The sequence below is a fragment of the Carettochelys insculpta genome, chromosome 1 (assembly GCF_033958435.1).
Source record: "Carettochelys insculpta isolate YL-2023 chromosome 1, ASM3395843v1, whole genome shotgun sequence".
NCBI lineage: Eukaryota > Metazoa > Chordata > Testudines > Carettochelyidae > Carettochelys > Carettochelys insculpta.
Genome location: NC_134137.1, coordinates 47,678,930 through 47,692,784, shown reverse-complemented (window position 1 = coordinate 47,692,784; position 13,855 = coordinate 47,678,930). Strand labels below are relative to the sequence as shown.

Below are 13,855 nucleotides of genomic sequence, written 5' to 3'. Positions count from 1 at the left end.
CCCCTATGAACTCTATGTCCTGTGTGGGGTCTATCTTTGATTTTGCCAGATTGATAACCAGGCTGAGCGAAGAGAACGTGCCTGCTGGGACGCGTATCATGCGTAGTACCTCCTCCTTCGAGGCCCCTTTGAGTAGGCAGTCGTCCAGATACGGGAATATAAATACCCCGTCTGTGCAGGTAGGCTGACACCACTGCCAAGGTCTTGGTGAAGACTCTGGGGGCCGAGGAGAGGCCAAACGGTAGGACCTTGTATTGAAAATGTTCTTTGCCTACCATGAACCAGAGGAATCGTCGGTGAGCCGGATGGATAGTTATGTGAAAATACGCGTCTTGTAAGTCGAGGGCTGCGAACCAATCTCCATCGTCCAGTGCCGTAAGGATGGAGGCGACTGTGATCATCCGAAAGCGTTGCTTGCGCAGGTACCGGTTGAGGCCTCGAAGATCTAAGATGGGCCTCCAGCCTCCTGTCTTTTTCTCCGTGAGGAAGTACCTGGAGTAGAACCCTCTCCCCTGCAGTTGCTCTGGCACTCTTTCCACTGCCCCTATGAGCATGAGATGGTCTGCCTCCTGCTTGAGCCTCTCTACGTGGGAGGCCTCCTGGAGGTGGGGCCTGGGTGGAGGTCGTGGTGGTGGGAGCGACTGGAAGGGGATGGCGTACCCCGTGGCTATGATCTCCAGCACCCATTTGTCTGTGGTGATCCTTTGCCACTGGTCATAGAATGGTCGGAGGCGATGGTGGAATAACCGCTTCGGGTGACGTGCGATGGTAGTGATGGCGCAGCCCTGGATCTGTGTCAAACTTGTGGCCTTTGGCCCTGCCCCGAGGACGCACGGCTCTGTTGGGAACGCCGCCTGGGCGTTCTGTACTGCTGGTGCTGTTGATGTCACCCTTGCTCGTAACCCCTGTGGTACTGGGGACGCTGTTGCTGGTACTGATACCGTCTTTGTTGAGGGTAGTACCTCTTCTTTCTGTACGGAGGGGTGTAAATCCCCAGGGTCCTAAGTGTGGCTCTTGAGTCTTTACTGGAATGAGGGATTGAGTCAGTTGATTCAGCAAACAGCTTCTGCGAGTCGAAAGGAAGATCGACTATCTTTGCCTGCAGATCCCTTGGTATACCCAAAGTCTGGAGCCAGGACTCCCTTCGCATCACCACTGACATAGCTGTGGAGCGTGCTGCTGTGTCCGCAACATCCAGGGCGATCTGAACTCCCGTCCTCAAGGCCGCGTAGCCTTCTTGCACGATGGCCTTGAGCACTGGTTTCTTGTCCTCTGGAAGCGAGTCCATGAGGGAGGTTAACCTAGTGTAGTTGTCGAAATTATGGTTCGCTAGATGCGCTGCGTAATTTGCCATTCGCAACAGTAGGGTGGAGGAGGAGTAGACCTTTCTGCCGAACAGCTCTAGCTTCTTGGCATCTTTGTCTGTTCCCCCTGTCTTGAATTGAGATATCTTTGATCTTTGTTGCGACGACTCCCCCACCAAGGAATTTGGTTGTGGGTGGCTGAACAGGAACTCCATGCCCTTCGCCGGCACGAGGTATTTCTTATCCGCTCTCTTGTGGACAGGCGGAATATTCGCGGGGGTCTGCCATATCATAGTGGCGGACTCCAAGATTGCTTCATCAAGCGGTATTGCTATTTTGGAGAAGGCCGGAGGTCTCAGATTTTTGAGGAGCTTATGGTGTTTCTCTTGCACCTCTGCTGTCTGGATGCCTTGCGTGAAGGCCACCCTCTTAAACAGCTCTTGAAACTGTTTGAGATCGTCCGGAGGATGGACGTCCCCCAGGGCCATAGCCTCGTCCGGGGAGGAGAGCGAGGAACCACTAGGGTACGCCTCTCTGGACCCTTCCGGTTCCTGTTGGTGATGGTATATCCGCTCGCTGGAAGCTTGTAAGGGAAAATCTCGGGTTTCCATAACCAGTTCCCCCTGAGATACTTGAGTCTCTGTCCCCGTTCGCGATTGCCCTCGGGGATATGGGACTGTCTGTGGGGATCTTTCCCTGGTAGACTGCCAGTGGTGTCTATGCCCTGCGTGCTAGCGGCAACCATGGCAGCATGGGCACTGTTCTTGGGAAGGTGACCTGGACCACTCCCTTGGTGCATACCCCCTGTGTCTGGGGGAGCGAGATCGTCGAGAGACCTGGGACACTGGAGAGAGCGATTTGTGATAGTACTCCAGCAGCTCAAACCCCAGGAAGGGTGAAGGTGGTCCCAGCCAGGGCGAGGCTGGTTGTAAAAATGGAGACGGGGGCTCCGGGTAGGCTAGGGGGGATCCCTGCCTTCTAGTTGGAGTCTGCAGCATAAGCGGAGGGCTGAGAGAAAGCAACTCTGCAGCCCTGTCTGGAGAGGGGCTGCGGTGCCTCGTTTTGTGTGCAGCCTTCCCCCTCCCTTGCGGGGGTGGCTCCGCCCCCTGACGTGCAGGGGATCTCGGCCCCGTCCATGCCGTGCTCGGCACGCTCATGATCGGTGCCGCACGGGCAGTGTCCTCCGGTGCCTGCAGGCTGCGTGCCTGCGCACTCTGCACCGCCGGTTCCCCGGGGGTCAGTGCCGCTGCCTGCGGTGCCGCCGGTACCGGCGCTTGTTTAGCCGCCGCCCTGCCTGTGGTGCGGGGCGGCTGTTTGATTATTGGAGGCTGAGCCGCCTCCACGTGGCTCTCCGTGCCGCCGCCAATCAGCTGTTGCTGCGGCTGGGGGCTGTGCGCTCCTCCCATCCCGCTCGCTGTTGCTGCCGGCAGGGATCGGGCTGGGGAGACTTTCCTCTGTTTTTGCGCTGATGGGGTGAGGGAGGCAGCTTTCCTTTTATGGGCCCCGGAGGGTCCCTCCTGCTGCGGCCGCTCCGGCACGTCTGGCTGGAGGGCCTTGTTGAAGAGCAGCATTTTAAGCCTCATCTCCCTGTCCTTCCTTGCTCTGGCTGTTAATTTTGCACAGAAGGAGCATTTCTGCGTGACATGGGACTCCCCAAGGCACCTTATGCAGTGACTGTGCCCATCAGACGCTGGCATTGCCTCTCGGCAAGACTCACATTTCTTGAATCCTGAAGAGGACATTGTTGGTGAGTCTTTCAGTTGTTAATGGGGTACTTAGCACCTTCTCTGTGCTGTTTTCCCCCTCTCCGATAGCCTGCCGTGGCAGGAGGGCTAATGGCCCTAGGCTCCTGGCCTCCGGTGCTCCGCTTGTTACTAGGACTGGACTGAATTCCGTCCCGCTTGTTGTTTCTTGTTTTTGTTTTTGTTTTTTTGTTTTTTTTTTTAAAATAACAACTGGCTAACTGAACAATAGACTAAGAACTTGAAAACTTTAAAGACAAACAATTAAAACCATTGAATACGCTAACTTGGCCGTAGCCTAGTCGGACTCCGTCTGCAGCCGACGGCGGTTAAGAGGAACTGGCGGGGACCGGATCGCGCACGTGGCCAGGAGCGCGCAAGGGAGTGGCGCGCACCGGCGCATGCGCGGTCCGGCAGAAACTGCTTGGAAGATCCGATCTGCGGCGCCGGGCGAGCCCGACACCTAATGTGGAGCATCCACGGGGACACTCGAAGAAGAACCCCACCCTCTTCCCTCACCTCCATGTATCCTGGGCTAAGACTCTAGAGTGCTAACTCCGCATCCTTAGAAAAATATTTTAAACCTGATTTTGCCCCAACTACATGCCTCCACTATCATTATTCATTGCCACCTTTCATCTGACAGACAGTATCAGTCAGTCTGCCTTGGAAGTAGCATTTTTCTGCACTAATGAAACTGGCATTGAACTGAGGATAGTTCCTTGATGCATCAGCTTTTGGGGTTTCAAATTTTTCCCTTCCCCTTGGGAATAAAAGCAAAATGTTGAACGTTTTTATAGACTAGAATTGTGTCAGGGGAGGTGTACGTATGCTCACACAGGCATGTTATTGGCAGTTGGTCAGTGGGTAGAGCTATAGGCGATCCAGCTTCAAACCCATGTTCTGTCTGATTCAGGGCAAAGCTTTTCATCCCAGTTTATTCTTCTCTGGGTACAGACGGGACTTGTCACAAACAGGACTTGGGCAGTCCAATTTAGTGGTTTGGGAGTCAGGCTGAGTCTCACACACCAGGTCAGAGAGCAAACCAGGAGGCAGGCAAAGTCAGATTACTAGATTAGCAGCAGGAACAGGTATTGCAGGGGAAACAGCTCTGAGCAGGCAGGACACTGTTGCATGGAAAACCTTCTGTTCCTATGCTTGGGTTTAGTTGACACTGGGGACCACTCCAGACCTCCAGAGTTCCACCAATCAGAGCCTAGGATTGCAGTCCCTCTGTTAGAGTTCAGCTGCTATTCTAGCAGCTCTTAATAGCTCCCAGGATGGCAGTTTGGGGACTGCCTAGCTCTTAAGAGCAAGGTGGGTCAAGCCGAATACCCATAGTCCCTAACAGGACTTAAGTCCCATATCACTAGACTATAGAGTAGAGGGAGAGTTGTTTTCCCTCAGAACAAAAAAGGAGAAAACAACCTCATTTTTCACTCAGTTACCACAAAATGTTTTGGCTTTGACACAGCATACATGATGGAAATGTCATGTCAAAAATACCCTCTCCTGCTGCCATGCTGGCAGAATGGTACGGCTTGCAACTTCCTCCCAAAGCCCAAGCCTTTGACTTCCACCATTTGCCAGCCCTGGAAAATGAGAATTAGGTGAGCCACCTTTCAAAGCCTGCATCTCCTGTGTGGCATTGAAACAAATTATATCAGGGCCCTAAACTGTTGTTTTTACCCTCTGTATAAACTACACTATAAGGACACTTCTCAGGGAGCATGCTCAAGTGGCATTCTCAAATGGCTGTTGCTGTACAAAGGAAATGTCAATGTAATCTCTCTTTCTCTCTCTCTCTCTCTCTCCTTACTTCACCTTCTTAGATCTAATACCATAGTGAAGTGAACAGGATAAATTCGTATGTGAGACAGATTAGCTAGAGAGCTAGTGGTATGAAGCTTGAGGACATATAGCAGATACATATTGCAGTAGTCTTCTAAGAAATTTGAAATTAAAATGGGTTCAGTGGGCGTACTCCTGCTCTTAGAATATCAAGTATCTTGAAATTAGGATTCAACCCTGTGATGTGTTCAGTACCCTCAGTTCCTGTTTGTCTTCCCTGAGGATTAGCACCAATGAGAAAGGGGTCCCAAATTCATGTGCATATATGTATGTGCACATTATAGTACTAGCTGATTTCAAAGGACACATGATTACACATCACTGGGTAACTACAAAAAAGATTTAGACCCTTGTCTATATCCTCAAAGAAGGAACCAATGCATTAAATATTTAGACTGAAATAAACAGCTATGGGAAAATGTACATTTGCTATGTGTTACATGTAATGTGCAAAGAATATTAATCGTGTCCTTTTAAATTTTTTGTGATGCATGATGGTGGTCTGAAATATTGGATTTTTCCCACTGCATCTTTTTTAAAATTAGAAAATCAAATGTTTACGTGATGTTTCATAAAAGACACTGTGGCTGAATGGACAGCTGATAGACCTATAAAGGCATGCATAGTCAGAGCACACAAACTACTATCATAAAATTTGGCTTTTTGAGGGGCCACACCACAAAGAAAGTTTTGCTCTAGAGAGTCAGGGGTCAGGAATGTTTCCTATTTGACAAACTAATCACCAATGCCTGGAAATTCATGTTGCTGCTAATAATTATGGAGGTTGGTGGCTGTGCGCTCATGTTTCCTCTCTGCCTCCTGTCATGTGGGTTTTGTGCTCCAACCTTTCTGCTCCTGATGTGCCTTTTAGGTTGTTGGCCTCATTAGGTGAGGCTCTGTCCTCCATCCAAATCACACAATCTAAAATGGATTAACCTTTTCTAGGGAAAGGAAGTCCAACAAACTATCTGTCCTGATTAAGGTCTTCAGTTCTGTCTTAGGGCTCTTGGAATTCAGCCCCTTCCTCAGTAAAGAGTCTAGTCAGAATTGTGGATCAGGTCCTACCAGGGTCTTCTGACCCATCTTGGCCAGGCTGAATTCTAACTCCTTCCTTGGGCCTTTATGTAAAAGAGTTTTGTCCCCTTTGCAGGACTTAAACCACCTCCCCACTGTCTGGTGCAGAGACTCTGGCCTGTGTGCCACAATAGTCCTAAGCCAGGCGGGCCTGTAAACAGGAGCCACATATGCTTCCCTTAATAGTTGTTCCTGCTGCATTCCCCAGGTTACTTCTCATTCATTCCTGTCACCTTCGTTCCTTACCTTAATGTCAAAGATGGTTCTCCCCATCCTGTTTTGGCAGGATCTCTTGCAGGCCTCTGTCTGGAGAGATTCACCATCTACCATCCCCTCCTCAACTTTCTTTTCCCAACCAGAAACTCCCCTGCAGCTCCTTTTATCTAAGCCTGCTGCATTCTGATTGTCTGCTTCGCTGCAGCCTTTACCCACATTCACAGCACCTTTCCTGGTGACCACAGGACTTCCAGCAGGGGAGCCTCAAAGGGTCAGATTACTCCACCACAAGATTTCAGTACTAAAGAAATGGGTATGTGGCAGAATCTACCATTTATACATCAAGCCCGCAGCAGGTCCACATAGCATCAGGACTGACCCAACCATATAAGCAAACTGAGCGTAAGGGGCACCAAATTAGACAGAAGTAATAATATTGTTCCTTATTTAAAAATCTATATGGCCTCCCAGGATAGGACGGCATTGCTAACTGTGCTTGTGTACCTGGAATTTGTGGGGTGTGCCAAATGAACCGTAGCAGAGCTTTGACGAGAGGCAGAGGGGGCACACTGCTCTCACAGTCAACATTGTGTGTAATCAGCATGTACCTCACTTCATGTGCCCTTGAATGTGTGCTACATCAACAATACCAGTAGAGAAAAAAACTAGACAGACAGAACCTTGCAACCCCCCTGCACCGGCAACAGTAAAAAAAAAATGTCTCGCATACAGACCCTGACAGGCCCTATGCAGCCCAAGGGCCAGAGGGTGCCAACCGCTGATGCATATGGAGCACAGTCTGGCAGCTTGCTCCTCTCTCCTCATGGCTATCCTCCATTGGTTGGTGCAGAATCAGTATAACAAACTCAGCATTGCTCATGAAATCAGAGTAAAATCCCTACTCAAAAGTTCCTTATATAAGAGGCAGACAAGGACCCCAGCCAAGACTGCTTCTGTCATATCTTTATCTTTTAGGGCTATTATAAAACAACATTCAGCCTGAAGAACTGAATTCTCCTGTGTTTGTGTCGTTTTACGATGTCTGGGCCAATCTTTGAGGAAAAAGAGGGGACTGAGTGTAACAGATCTTGGGGAAATACCAGGTAATTGGCCACCAGGTATGAAGAAGATGGCTCGTTTGTTGTTTGCTACCATTTTTGCTTTTCATTAGCATAAAGATAGGCCATGGAACTTCAGTCGGAGAGAAACAGAGCATAGCTGTGTCTACACGTGCACGCTACTTCGAAGTAGCGGCACTAACTTCGAAATAGCGCCCATCGCGGCTACATGCGTCAGGCGCTATTTCGAAGTTAACTTCGACGTTAGGCGGCGAGACGTCGAAGTCGCTAACCCCATGAGGAGATAGGAATAGCGCCCTACTTCGACGTTCAACGTCAAAGTAGGGACAGTGTAGACGATCCGCGTACCGCAACGTCGAAATTGCCGGGTCCTCCATGGCAGCCATCAGCTGGGGGGTTGAGAGACGCTCTCTCCAGCCCCTCAGCTCACTGGTGGCCGCGTGGAGCAGCCCCTTAAAGGTCCCCTCCCCCTCCCTGAGTCTGCAGGAAGCTGAGGCAACGTGCAGGCTGCAGCCTGCACACGCAGCTAGCCTGCACAGCCCTCAGCCACCCAGCCAGCGGTGATGGCGAGCCAGCAGCCCCCCCAGCGCCCCCAGGGGACCCCCCCCAAGGGGAGCCAGGGCAGCCAGCCCAGCCAGAGGGCCAGCCAGTCTGGGAAGCGGCAGCGGGGCCCCTCCTGGACGGAGGCCAAGCTGCGGGACCTACTGGGGCTCTGGAGCGAGGAGGAGGTGATCCAGGTAATGGGGAGCAAGAGGCGGAACGCGGATGCGTTCGCTCGGCTGGCCGATGGCCTGGCTGCCCAGGGTCACCCTGCCTGCACTCCGGATCATGTGAGGAGTAAGGTGAAGGAGCTGCGGCAGGGTTATGCCCGGGCCCGGGATGCGGCCAGCCGATCTGGGGCCGCCTCCGTCACTTGCCCCTTTTACAGGGAGCTCAGGGACATCCTGGGCTCCCGGCACACCTCCTCCCCTCCAGCCACCCTTGACACCTCGGCTGACGAGCCCCAGCAGGCCCTGCAGCCGGAGTCCGACCCGGAGGCAAGCCCCGCACCCCGGGGCCCCCCCCAAAGGCCATCCCTGGGACATCGCGGCAGGAGGAGGAGGAGGAGGGGGGCTCCTCCTCCGCAGAATCCAGCCTGCAGATCCTCCTCCTGCCATCCCGGAGCAGCAGCAGGGCCTCCGACCCCTGGGGATCTCGGGACCGTGGGAGCGGACCCACAGGTAGGTACCCCTCTCTGGTGGACACCCCTGGGCTTGAGGGGCGGGGGTAACAGAGATGTGTCCAGGGCCCCCCACACGCTCACATGGCCATGGCCCCAAGGACACCAGGGCCATGGCCCTCACAGCACAGCAGCCATCAGCCCCTGCCCCCCCCCCCGCATGACAGTGCCATGCCCCATCCCCGGGCCAGGGGGGAGCGGAACCTCGAGGGGCCCCCGGGCGGAGGGGGTGGGACACCCCGCAGCAGCAGCATGTGATGGAGTGGGGGGAGTGCAAAAGGGAGACTCAGGCTACATATGAGCCACAAGAGCCGAAGAGCTCCTAGGGCCAAAGGAGGATCCTGGCGCTACAGCTGGCAGGTGACACCTCTGCCCTGAACAAACAGGAGGGAGGAGCCGAGCTGGCTTGGAATTGGGGGGCGAGGGCAGGGGCCACAGGTAGAGGCTAGGGGAAGGGAGAGCCGGTAGGCAGCCAGCCAGAGGAGGGGGAAAGCTGCATCCCAGAGGGGCCCCCCTTGGGGTCTTCTCCCCACGACGGGTTGGAAGGACTGTCTCTTCCGACAGCTGGTGCTGTCACTCCTGCCAGAAACTGGCCATCTGTGGCCTAAGAAACCTCTCCTGCTCTCAGACCCTGCGGGGTGAAGTGAGAGTCGCTCCCACCAGGGGATGGGGTGCAGGGCAGGGGGACCCCTGAACCCCCTCCATCACAGCAGCATCTCCCGGGGACGGGGATGGGGAACCTGCAGCACAGGGCGGGGGGGACAGAGGCCACGGCTCGGGGCCCACACTAACGCCTGTCTCCATTCTTCTTTCCCCCCTCCTCTCCTGTGTCCTGCACCTGCACCTGCACCATCAGAAGGACCGGAAGAGAGCGCCGGCGAGGCCTCAGTTGTCCCGGAGAGCCCTCCGGGACCATCGCTCCAGGGCAGCCCCTCGGCCGAGGAACAACCGGCCCCGTGGAGGGCTAGACGGCGGACCCCGCGCCTACTACCGCCAACGGCGACGGACCCCCAGCTGCTGGCCATCCTCCGCCGGCAGCTGGAGGTCTCGGAGCAGCACCTCCAGCTGCAGGAGCGGGCGCTGGCCTGGCGCCAGGAGGCATGGGGGGCCTATATGCAGACATTTAACCGGCTCGTGGACTACCTGGCCCCCCATGCCACGCCGGCCGAGCCATTGCCCGCCCTGCCCACTCCTGCAGCCCCACCACCAGCTGCTCCGGCCGTCGCCGGCCTGTCCGCCATCGCCCCACCACCCACCCGCGAGGGCCAGAGCGCCGAGGGACCCCTGGAGCCACCTGAGACTCGCCGGCACCGATACCTTCCGGTCCAGCCCGCTCCCACCCAGCCGCGGACCAGACTGCAGGCGCGGCAGGGCTCCCGGCTGGGCACGCCTAGTGCCGGGCTATAGGGGCGAGGGGCCCGGGACGTGGCCCCCCCCTTGTTGTATATAGTTGGACCCTGTTTTTTTGGTGCCCCCGTTTGCCCCGTCCCCCCCATGTAAATAGTTCTCCCCTTTCTCCTCTCTGGTTTTCTTTTTATTATGTATGCCACACAGTTGTTTCTTTGGTTTGTTTTATTTGTGTACATATTGCTTTGGTTGAACGTTTGTACTTAGTTTTCTGTTTGTGCTTCACATATTTATTTACATCCCAAAAAAAAGGTTCGGCCAGAAAAAAAAAAAATTACGTTCACCCACAAGTTCGTGCTGTCATTTGTCCAGAACAAGTGGTGGGGGGGGCGGTGGGGTGCTCCATGGTGTGGGCGTTGGGGCAGGAGTGTGGGGGAGGAAGGGGCGGGCAGTAGGGGGCCTGGCCAGAGTTCACCCCGTGGCCTGTTGGTCGAAGTAGGCCCGCAGGGCCTCCCGGACCCGGGTCCCCTCGGGGTCCACCTGCCGACTGGGGGCAGCAGGTGGCTGCACGTGTGCCCTGCCGGCCTCCGCGGCCCAGCCCTGCAGAAAGGTCTCCCCCTTGCTCTCCACGAGGTTGTGCAGGGCGCAGCAGGCACCCACAATCTGAGGGATGTTGTTGGGGCCCGCATCCAGGCGGGTCAGGAGACATCTCCAGCGTCCCTTGAGGCGGCCAAATGAGCGCTCCACCACCTGGCGCGCACGGTTCAGGCGCTCGTTGAAGCGCTCCTGGCTAGCGGAGAGATGGCCCGTGTAGAAGTGCATGAGCCACGGCCGGAGGGGGTATGCTGCATCTGCGATGACGCAGAAGGGCATGGTGGTGTCCCCCAGAGAGATCTCCCGCTGGGGGATGTAGGTCCCCGCCTCCAGCCGGCGGCACAGGCCCGAGTTCCGAAAAACCCGGGCGTCCTGGGTGCTGCCAGGCCAGCCCACGTAAATGTCCTGGAAACGTGCCCGGCTGTCCACCAAGGCCTGCAGGACGACAGAATGGTAGCCCTTCCGATTGAGGTATCGTCCGCCACTGTGATGCGGGGTGCGGATGGGGATGTGAGTCCCATCCAGAGCCCCGAAGCAGTTGGGGAAGCCCAGGGTGGCAAAGGCGGCGACAGTGGCATGTGGGTCCCCCAGCCTCACGAGCCTGTGCAGGAGCATGGCGTTGATGGCACGCACGACCTGCAGAGAAAGCACATGGGACAGCCCCAATGAGGGGTGAGCAGGGTGTGCGTGGCCCTGCCCTGGCCCCCCTGCCCTGCCCTGCCCTGCTCTGGCCCCCCTGCTCTGCCCTGGCCCCCCTGCCCTGCCCTGCCCTGCCCTGCCCTGCTCTGCTCTGGCCCCCCTGCCCTGTTCTGGCCCCCCTGCCCTGCCCTGGCCTCCCCCTGTGGGTTCTCTTACCTCCATGAAGACAGCCCCAACGGTGGCCTTTCCGACACCAAACTGCTGCCCCACGGATCGGTAGCTGTCTGGAGTGGCCAGCTTCCAGACAGCGATGCCGACCCGTTTCTCCACAGGGAGGGCACGCCGCATGGCAGTGTCCCGGTGCCTGAGTGCGGGGGTGAGCCGCTGGCACAGCTCCAGGAATGTCTGCTGGCTCATCCTGAAGTTCCTGAGCCAGTGGTCGTCGTCCCACTCCCCAAGCACCAGCCGCTCCCACCAGTCGGTGCTGGTGGGGTAGCTCCACAGCCGCCGGCGTGTGAGGCGGGGGGTGGAGCGGGGTGCTGCAGGGGTAGGGGTTGAGCCCTGCTGCCCTGGGGGCATCTCCTCCCCTGGGGCAAGGAGGTACTCAGCTGCCTCCCACATGGCATGGGCCAGGGCAAGCCCTGCTCCTGCCGGGAGGGCTGGGTGGACCTCTAGCTGCTGCTGCTGCTGCTGCTGCTGCTGCTGCTGCTGGGGGTCCATGACTGCGGCGCCCGGGGTCTGTGTGCCTATGGCTCCTCAGACCGCGTGCTGTGCAGGCTGAGTGTATGTGGGAGGGGCCCTTTAAGGGAGCGGCTAGCTGTTGCCCCGGAAAGCGCTAGTCCGCCCGTTGACCCTGTCTGCAGCTGTGCCTGGCATCCCTATTTCGATGTGTGCTACTTTGACGTGTAGACGTTCCCTCGCTGCGCCTATTTCGATGTTGGGCTGAGCAACGTCGAAGTTGAACATCGACGTTGCCGGCCCTGGAGGACGTGTAGACGCTATTCATCGAAATAGGCTATTTCGATGTCGCAACATCAAAATAAGCTACTTCAATGTAGGCTTCACGTGTAGACGTAGCCCATGTTTCCTGAAGCACACCCTGTCATAGCAAAAGGTAGTACAAGCCATTAGATTCTGCAGTATGTTGCCAGTAATATTTGATATTGCCACAAGGTGGTGATACAGCCCTTTCTGAAACCAGTCAACTGTTCTGAACTGAGCTTTTTAATTGTTTTGGTTTGCTGAAAGGACTATTTACATGCCATACAGACTACTGTGATCTTGTCCCTGCAGCGTGTGAATCCCCAGTGGGTGTAGTAATTTCCAGGCCGCTGCATCACGGGAATGAACTGTGTCCATTTCCAGGGAAATACTAACTTCTGAGAATACACACATTTTCTTTCATTGCTTACAAGTGACATCTGTGGATCCAATGCTGCTCTCAGTTACTATAGATCTATCAGGCCCATGGAAAGCAGCAGTTTCCACTAAAACACAGTTAACCACCAAGTTGAATAGTGACAGAGAGATAGCTGTCTTAGTCTGTATTCTATCAAAACAAAAAAAGCAGTCATTTAGCACTTTAAAGACTAACAAACTAATTTATTAGGTGATGAGCTATCATGGGATCTGAAGAAGCAGGTCAGTCCCACGAAAGCTCATCACCTAATAAATTAGTTTGTTAGTCTTTCAAGTGCTACTTGACGGGCTTTTTTGTTTTGAGTTAACCACCAAGGTATGGCCACTTTGAATTCATTCAGCAACACTATCCTCTAACAGCACAACTGCTTTGACTTATGCTTGAACAGCTGGTTGGGTAGTCAGTTATCAGTTAAAATTTCTTGCTCATTCAGTTTACTCCTTTATAAACAAACAAATCAAAGTACATTACTTCCACTTTATACACACGCCCAAACTTGTGGTCTCTTGATTGTCACTCTTTTGGCCTCTTTAAACCTTTTTAGGGGTCAGAAAGACTACATGTTGACTCCAACAAGCGCTATGTAATCTTTGAATCACTCTCAGATTTTTATTAATATAAACTTATTTTTTTCTTTCATTTTCTAATATACAATCATGCCATATACATTTGCCTTTTATTTTCCAAATAGGAAAAAAAACTCTTAGGCTGTGTCTACACGAGCTCCCTCCTTTTGGAAGAGGCATGTTAATGAGGGAGTTTGAAAGATGCTAATGAGGGGCTACGATGAATATGCAGCACCTCATTAGCATAATGGCAGCCACGATGATTTGTAAGTGCTGCTTTTGAATCACGCACTGCCCATGTAGAAGACTAGGGCGTTGTTTCGAAAGGCCCCCCGGCTACATGGGTGGCGTGCAATTCGAAAGCAGCACTTTTGAATCGCTGCGGCTGCCATTATGCTAATGAGGTGCTGCATATTCATGGAAGTACCTCATTAGCATCTTTCAAACTCTCCCACTGACATGTCCCTTCCAAAACGAGGGGTCTTGTGTAGACACAGCCTTACTTCACTTAAATACCCGAGCAATACCGGGTCAATTGGCTAATATATGAATAAAGGCCCAACACCCTGCTCCCACTGACATCAGTGGGAGTCTGGCTGTTGACGCCTTCCATGAGAACGTGAGAGGGTTCTGGGCAGGAAAGGTACATCAATCTCTTATGCTACTCATGTAGGCTACACTAGACATAGCAGTTCATGGCTGATCTGCGATTTTAGCTACGCCAGTTGCATAGCTAAAATTAACTTTTCAGCTGTCGACTTCTGTGTCCACCTTCATGGAAGAAGGTTAATGGAAGTGCTCCTC

The 13,855-nt window shown here is 54.3% G+C and overlaps 1 protein-coding gene across 4 annotated transcripts in view; it reads left to right on the top strand.

Moving 5' to 3' along the window:
- The window catches only part of SPATA13 (spermatogenesis associated 13), a 161,970-nt gene that overhangs the window by 146,061 nt on the left and 2,054 nt on the right, over positions 1-13,855 (top strand). The window contains exons 14-15 of one of the 4 annotated variants that reach the window (XR_012644125.1): positions 7,163-7,290; positions 9,342-10,145. The gene's annotated coding sequence lies outside the window, so the exon portion shown is untranslated. Of the gene's footprint in view, positions 1-7,162; positions 10,146-13,855 lie in introns of those variants that run through there. The other 3 variants (XR_012644124.1, XR_012644126.1, XR_012644123.1) reach the window with 3 other exon arrangements.